Consider the following 9,118-nt stretch of genomic DNA (forward strand, 5'->3'; position numbering starts at 1 on the left):
GCCCATCCGTGAACTATGCCAGTGGCACATACCAGGGCCTTCTCCCCACCCCTTTTCCTCTTACCCTTCTGAGACTCTAAGCTTCAGAGTCAAATTCAGTACCTGGAACTTCTGGGGTGTTATGGCCAATCGTTTTCAGCTGTAGCTGATGGAAAGGGTCCCAGAAAAGAATGAGCTTAATGGGTCTCTTTCCATTCCCACCCTCATCTCTAACGCCAACTTCATCAAACACGCTAAGTAGAGCTCCTTAAGTTTGCATTTCTTTTTTCTTTCCCATTAGAATTACTGTGCAATTTGTATAGTGGGTTTTTATATTGAAGTACATGAAGATTGTACCCAAATGTCTCAATTCCAAAATCAGGTTAGTGACAATAATCAGTTGTATTTTATGTTGCTGAAATATATTACTGAAAAATACTGCTGAAATATATTCCTTGATACTGGAATGAACTCTCTGACCATTTCTTTGCATGTCCTTTACCACATGACAGAGGGGTGGAAGGATCAAAACTGCTTTTCTTCCAGAGAAGTCAAGATTCTGTGGGAACAACTTTCAAGGTCCACCTTAAAGTATGCAAAATCCTTTATCAGTTGCCCTACCAAAAGACCTGGAGTTCCCCAGCCCTAACATTCTCTCTTTTTTTTTTTTTCTTTTAAATACAATTCATGAGGTTCTCATGGCAAGTATACTAGGGTGGTTTGCCATTCCTTCCTCTGATGTAATGGACATGAACTTGGGCAAACTCTAGGAGGTGGTGAAGGACAGGGAAGCCTGGTGTGCTGCAGTCCATGGAGTCACAAAGAGTGGGACACGACTGGGTAACTGAACAACAACAACTATTCTCTGGGTTGCCTTAGTGCCTTAGGTCATTCTATTGTCCCCTTTCCCCCTTTACCTGGCTAATTCCTATGGATATTTTAAGACTCAGCCCAAACATGGGTTCCACTCTAGAATCCCTGGGTGCGTCTTAGGAGCTATTGCAGAATTAAATAAGTCCCCTTTAACTGTACTACACTCTGTATTTAACTTTACCCCCAAACTCAAAGACATCTGTGATCTCCTTCTAGAACCCCCTTCCCTATTCCCCACCCTGCCCCAGCTCTCAGTATAACCTCAGAGTATCCTGCCAGCCTCTTGTTTTGCCTTCCCTCGGAGTTTTCATCTCTTAAGAATCCATTTCCTCTACATTTACATCTCCATTCCATAGAGGGGTGGGATGGAGGAGGGGAGGGAAAAAAAGAATCCCTTTTCTTTGCCATCTTTTTCTTGGCCCGTTTTCTTCGGGGGAAAAAACTCTAAAGATAAGAGTTAGGAGAAATAGAAAGACCAATTGTATCTATCTATCTCTGTCCTTTTTCCACTTCTGACTGCCTTCTCCTGTGTTCCACTGAGCTCTATCTCACCTACCAGAAGACTCTAGAAGAGAAGCTACTGCTGTCCATGCTACCCATCCCCATTTTCTCTTTTCTCAGCCCAAGTGTCTACAGCATGGTACAGAGGTCATATTGCAGTTACTGGTTTCTTGGTCTGTCTCCTAACCAGATAGTGGATTCTAACTTTTTTTTTTTTTTTTTTTTTTTTAATGTGATACGTTTGTTCATTTACCTTAGATTTTTCCTGGGCCTGTTTTGCTTGGACATTAAAGAAAAGATAGACTGAGGGTTCTGGGATACTCATTTCAGGGAAGTTCTAGCTGTAACTCTGTCTTATCTCACAGCTGAGAGCTGGCTGATAACTCCTCTATTTATTAGAGTTAGAATTTCTTTAGGACCAGGCCTGGGCCTTAATCTGTACCCAAAGTATGTGTGACTGAATATGTTTCTAGAAACGTGTTGGTTGGCTGCCTGACTGGCTGGTTGGGTAGATGGGATAATAGTATCATAGTTTAGAATGAGAATCCCATATTTGCCATTTACTGTTGACTTGTCCTTGGGCAAGTTATCTTACATCTCTGGATGTGAGTTGCTCCAAACATTAAGAATGGATAATATACATCTGTGTCTCTTTGGCAAAACCAATACAATACTGTAAAGTAATTAGCCTCCAATTAAAATAAATAAATTTAAATTTAAAAAAAAGAATGGATAATATATTCACCTCAGAGCACTTTTTGTTTTAGTTCAGATTTAATGAGTGTCTGTTATATGCTGCTGCTGCTGCTGCTGCTGCTGCTGCTTCTAAGTTGCTTCAGTCGTGTCCGACTCTGTGTGACCCCATAGACAGCAGCCCACCAGGCTCTCTTGTCCCTGGGATTCTCCAGGCAAAAACATTGGAGTGGGTTGCCATTTCCTTCTCCAATGCATGCAAGCGAAAAGTGAAAGTGAAGTCGCTCAGTCGTGTCCGACTCTTAGCGACCCCATGGACTGCAGTCTACCAGGCTCCTCTGTCCATGGGGTTTTCCAGGCAAGAGTACTGGAGTGGGGTGCCATTGCCTTCTCCATGTTATATGCTAGACACTGTCATCACTGCTTTACATGGATTAACTCATTTAAAATTCCCTGTGAGGATTAAATGAAATAAATCATGTAAGCTGTGTAGCATAAAGTAAATGCTCATTGTTGTTGTTCAGTTGCTCAGTTGTGTCCAACTCTTTGTGACCCCATGGACTGCAGCATGTCAGGCTTCCCTGTCCTTCACCATCTCTCAGAGCTTGCTCAAACTCATGTCCATTGAGTTGGTGATGCCCTCCAATCATCTCATCCTCTGTCATCCCCTTCTCCTCCTGTCTTCAATCTTTCCCAGGATCAGGGTCTTTTCCAATGAGTCAGCTCTTCACATCAGGTGGCCAAAATATTGAAGCATCAGCTTTAGCATCAGTCCTTCTAATGAATATTCAGGGTTGATTTCCTTTACAATTGACTGGTTTGGTCTTCTTGCAATCCAAGGGACTCTCAAGAGTCTTCTCCAGCACCACAATTTGAAGGCATCAATTCAGTGCTCAGCCTTTTTTATTGTCCAGCTCTCACATCCGTACATGACTACTGGAAAAACCATAGCTTTAACTGACTACACGCACTTTTGTCAGCAAAGTAATGTCTCTGCTTTTTAATATGTTGTCTAGTTTGTCAATTCTTTTCTTCCAAGGAACAAACATCTTTTAATTTCATGACTGCAGTCACCGTCCACAGTGATTTTTGAGCCCAAGAAAATAGTCTGTCACTGTTTTCATTCTTTCCCCATCTATTTGTCACGAAGTGATGGGACCAGATGCCATGATCTTCATTTTTTGAATGTTGAGTTTTAAGCCAGCTTTTTTACACTCCTCTTTAATCCTCATCAAGAGGCTCTTTAGGTCCTCTTCACTTTCTACATAAGGGTGGTGTCATCTGCATATCTGAGGTTATTGATATTTCTCCCCGCAATCTTGATTCCAGCTTGTGCTTCATTCAGTCTGGCATTTCACATGATGTACTCTGCATCTAAGTTAAATAAGCAGGATGACAAAATACAGATTTGATGTACTCCTTTCCCAATTTTGAACAACAGTCTGTTCTTCCATAAATGCTCATGAAGGTTAGTTATTACCAGAAAGAAACAACCTGGGTGTTGGGTGTGGCTGTGACATTCTACCCCTAAAATACAAGTCTTAGGTTATTATTCTTGGATTTTCTTTCTACAGGGTCTCCCTATATACTTTATTCCCCAGGAACCTGAGGCAGATGGATGGGTAGTCTAGGTCTTAATAATTGTTTCTCTGCTTACTGGTTAGTTTCATGTTCCTGACCCCGGACTTTGCCTGACTTGCATAAGTCCAGCTGTTGTGGCACCAGTGACTGAGTATAGATACCTCTTGAGGGGCATTAGGGTTTTCAGGGACCCATTTCTCTGCTCTACCCCAGAAGCAAGGTGAACTCTTACTTTCCTCAGGTACATGGTACCAATGACAGAAGAAGCTCTTGAACTGACCTTTATTTAAACTGATTTGCTAGATTTACCAACCATTTGTAAAACTGCCTGATGCCCATGATACTCTGTTCTGACTGAGTTGTTTAAGTGGGCTCAGCTGTTTTGGAGTTAGTCAGTTCCCAAGATCCTTTGTATTCTTCTCCCCTTTGCAGGCTGTTCTTGCCAAAGACCATTCAACACTGGCATTTAGGCTTTAATCTGAGTTTTGAGAGTTTATTTCCCTCAGTCCTTTGAACAGTGTTTTCCAACTGGTAAGCTGAGGCATCCTGATGTACCCTGAGTGAGTTACAGTTGTGCTGAGCTATTGATCCTTCCAGGAGGCCTGGTAGATAGGCAACCAGAACCCATGGGCAGTTTTTGCCTCTAGCTATGAATAAACTTATAATTCCACTTTGATGTGTCATAGAAATGTTGTCATTTTCCACCTGGCTCGTGCTTTAGAAAAATCAAGAAGTGTTACATTTAGAGTGTTAGTTATCAAATGTCTTTTAACCATGGAACCACAGTATACGAGTCAGGTTAAAAGGAAATCTGCTTGCTTAATACCACTGAACTGTATGCTTTAAAATGTTTAAGAAGTTAAATTTTATGGTATGTGTATTTTGCTACAATTTTTTTAAAAATTGTAATAATTTTATTTATCTATTTATAGCTATGCTGGGTCTTCATTTCTGCACAGACTTCTCTCTAGTTGTGGAAGCAGGGGCTACTCTCTAGTAGCATTATGTGGGCTTCTCATTGTGGTGGCTTCTCTTGTTGCAGAGCACAGGCTCTAGTTCACACAAGCTTCAGTAGTTGTGGTGCATGGGCTCAGTAGCTGCAATTTCTGCTTGCCTGGAAAATCCCCAAGGACAGAGGAGCCTGGTGGGGTACAGTCCATAGGGTCGCAAAGAGTTGGTCACAACTGAATGACTAAGCACAGCACAGAGCACAGGCTCAATAGTTGTGGCACTTGGGCTCCGTTGCTCTGTGGCATGTGGGATCCTCCTGGACCGGAGATCATACCCATGTCTCCTGCATTGGCAGATGAACTCCCCACCACTGAGCCACCAGGGAAGCCCTAGAAATATGTTTTTTTTTTTTTTTTAATGAATCTGCTTTGAGTAAAATGGCAGCTAGGCCCTTGAAGCTTGGCATCCCTATCAGCAGAGTCTGAGGGCTTAAGGGAAAACAGCTGAGAAAGCACCATTTTAGAGCAAGCGTTGGAAGCCTCACTTTCCCATGGGCTCTGAGGTGTGCAGACAGTGCATCGCTCTGTGGAAGCCAGCCTTCAGCAACCCTGCAATGGGGCTAAGGGCCTCCTGGGCCTTCCCACAGGACGTGTTGACTTTTCCTGACAGTGTGTCCTCTATTAACCTCCTCGGCACTCAGTGCCAGTATAACTTGTCCCTGCCTTTCCCTTTCCCAGCACATTGAAAAATCACCTGTCATAAACTTATATAAATATTTATTGAGAAGACTTTTCATCTCTGTATTCTATATATATGTACATATTACCTAGATAAAATATCTAGTCCTTTTGAAGGGTATAAAATAAAAAGAAAACCTCCCTGCCCCACTTTTAGTCCCACATCTCCCCAGGTAAAACCATTGCTGGCAGTTTTGTAATTTTTTTATTGACATATAGTTGATTTAAAAGATTATATTAGTTTCTGGTATAAAATATAGTGATTCAAATTTTTATAGATAATATTCCATTTAAAATTGCTATAAAATATTGACTATATTCCCTGTGCTATACAATATATCATTGTAATATATTTATTTTATACATAGTAGTTTGTATCTCTTAATCCTCTACCCCTGTTTCTCCCCTCCCTGATTGTAACTACTGGTTTGTTCTCCCTATCTGTGAGTCTGTTTCTATTTTGCTATATACATTCATTTCTATTATTTTTATGATTCCACATGTAAGTGATAATATGTAGTGTTTGTCTTTCTCTGACTCCTTTCACTAGCATAATATCCTCCAGGTCCATCTATGTTGGTGCAAATGGCAAATTTTCATTTTTTCCAACAGCTGAATAATATTTTATTTTATATATATATAAATATATATATATATCTCACATCCTCTTTATCCACTCATCCACTGATGGACACTTAGGTTGCTTCCATATTTCAGTTACATAAATAATGCCGTTATGAACATTGGGGTGCAAGTATCTTTTTGAGTGAGTGTTTTTGTTTTCTTTGGATATATACCCAGCAATGGAATTGCTGGATCATATGGTAGTTCTGTTTTGAGTTTTCTGAGGAACCCCTATGCTATTTTTCATAGTGGCTGCGCCAATTTATAATTCCACCAACAGAGTAGAAGGGTCCCATTTTATCTACATCTTCACCAACATTTGTGATTAAATGTTTGTGGTTTTCTTGATAATAGCCATTCTGGCAGGTGTGAAGTGATATCTCATTGTGTTTTGGATTTGAGTTTTTCTGACTTTTGTATTTTTTTGGTATTTTTATTTTTTTATTGCAAGTTTTATATTTTTTATACCTGTATGTCCTTCCAGAAAAATATTTGTACACAAAACTAACTATATATAATATAATGGGCCAATTTACAATGTAATTTTGTACTTTTCCCATTTTACTTAATAACATATCTTAGTAATTACCCCATGTTATCACTTAATATTTTACATCAAGCTTTAAAACATCTGCATAGTATTCTATTGAATGGTTGTACCATATTTTATTTAATTACTCCTTTAGTGATAATGTTTAGCTTGCTTCCAATGTGTCTGAAGAGCAAAGCATTTGAAAAAACCTAAATGTTCAATATCAAGGAATTCATTAAATCAACTCTATTGATATATGGTATATTACAACATAGTCTATTTTTTATAATTTTATTTATTTATTTTTGGCTGTGCTCAGTCTTTGTTGTGTCACAAGCTTTTCTCCACTTGTAGCAAGTGGAGGCTACTCTCTAGTTGCAGTGCATGAGCTTCACACTGCAGTGGCTTCTCTAGTTGCAGAACACAGGTTCTGGCATGTATGGTCCCAGCAGTTGTGGCTCCCAGGCTCTAGACCACAGGCTCAATAGCTGTGGCATATAGGCTTATTGCTCCACAGCATGTGGGATCTTCCCAGATCAGAGGTTGAACCCATGTCCCCTGCATTGGCAGGCTGATTCTTAACCACTGGACCACCAGAGAAGTCTTATGGTATAGTCTTTTAAACATGATGTCGAATCATATTCAACACTGTAGTAAAGTGTTCCTTATTTCTTTTTGTAGGAAAAACAAGTTACAAATTAGTAAGAATAGTTGAATCCTGATGAGTTAAAAAAAAAAAAACTGGAGCAGTCATTCATGAACTAGATATAAAATATGTGTACTAAATGGTTAAACTTTTAACAAAGCTTCTCTCTAGGTGGTTGGATAATAGGGTTTTAAGTCTATTTCTTCATTTTGCTTATGTATATTTTCTAAATTCTCAAAAATAAATGTATATTGCTTTAATAATAGAAATAGTACAATAAAATTAATTTTGTAAAAAGAAAAATTCATGTGCACCTGTACTCTGGCAGCCACACTCTGCTGTCCCTCCTGTACTTATGGTGGGGAAATAGGCAGCCAAACCAACTGTAGGGGAGGAAAAATGATCTTCCCTCTACCCTTCTGGGTAGAGCTGCAGATGCACAAAGCTGGAGTGGCGCTGAAGCTGCAGCTGTGCAGTGCTGGAGCGACGTTGAGGAGATACCCCATGTTCAAGGGCAAAGAAGAAGTCCCAGAAAGATGGAAGGAGGGGTGAAATCATGTTTAGAGTCAAACCCCATACCCACCAGAGATGCTCAGAGGGTTCAAACATATCTTGTGTGCACCAGGACGCAGAGACCCCACAGAGACTGAGACAGAACTGTGTTTGGGTGTCTCATGAGGAGATATGGGTCAGCAGTGGACTGCTACAGGGGAAGGGGCTCTGGGTGCAGTAGACCTGGGTATGGCATACACCCTCTTAGAGGAGGTCACCATTAACCCCACCATAGAGCCACCAGAACTTAACACATGACTGAGGAAACAGACTCTTGGAGGGCACCTACAGAACCTTGTGCACATCAGGACCCAGGAGAAAAGAGGAGTGACCACACAAGAGACTGATGCAGACTTTCCCGTGAGTGTCCAGGAGTCTTTGGCAGAGGTGTGGGTCAGCGGTGGCCTGCTGCAGGGTTGGGGGCACTAAGTGTAGCGGTTTGTGCCTGGGGCCTTTTGAAGGTCACCATTATCTTCATCACCTCCACCATAGTTTGGCCTCAGGTCAAATAACAGGGAGGGAAGACAGCCCTCCTTCCCTTCAACAGAAAATTGGATTAAAGATTTACTGAGTATGGCCCTGCCCATCAGAACAAGACCCAGTTTCCCCCTCAGTCAGTCTCTCCTATCAGGAAGCTTCCATAAGCCTCATCCTTCTCCATCAGAGGTCAGACAGACTGAAAACCCCAGTCACAAAAAACTAACCAATCTGATCACATGGACCACAGCCTTGTCTCATTCAATGAAACTATGAGCCATGCTGCATAGGGCCACCCAAGATGGATGGGTCATGGTGGAGAGTTCTGACAAAACGTGGTCCACTGGAGAAGGGAATGGCAAACCACTTCAGTATTCTGGCCTTGAGAACCCTATGAACAGTACGAAAAAGAAAAAAGATAGGACAGTGAAACATGAACTCCCCAGGTCAGTAGGTGCCCAGTATGCTACTGGAGATCAGTGGAGAACTAATTCCAGACAGAATGAAGAGATAGAGCCAAGCAAAAACAACACCCAATTGTGGATGTGACTGCTGATGGAAGTAAAGTCCAATGTTGTGAAGAGCAATATTGCATAGGAACCTGGAATGTTAGGTCCATGAATCAAGGCAAATTGGAAGTGGTCCAACAGAAGATGGCAAGAGTGAACATTGACATTTTAGGAATCAGCAAACTAAAATGGACTGGAATGGGTGAATATAACTCAGACGACCATTATATCTACTACTGTGGGCAAGAATCCCTTAGAAGAAATGGAGTAGCCATCATAGTCAAGAAAAGAGTCCGAAATGCAGTCCTTGGATGCAATCTCAAAAATGACAGAATGATCTCTGTTTGTTTCCAAGGCAAACCATTCAATATCACAGTAATCCAAGTCTATGCCCTGACCAGTAATGCTGAAGAAGCTGATGTTGAACAGTTTTATGAAGACCTACAAGACGTTCTAGAACTAA

The sequence above is a fragment of the Bos mutus genome, chromosome X (genome assembly GCF_027580195.1).
Source record: "Bos mutus isolate GX-2022 chromosome X, NWIPB_WYAK_1.1, whole genome shotgun sequence".
Classification (NCBI taxonomy): Eukaryota; Metazoa; Chordata; class Mammalia; order Artiodactyla; family Bovidae; genus Bos; species Bos mutus.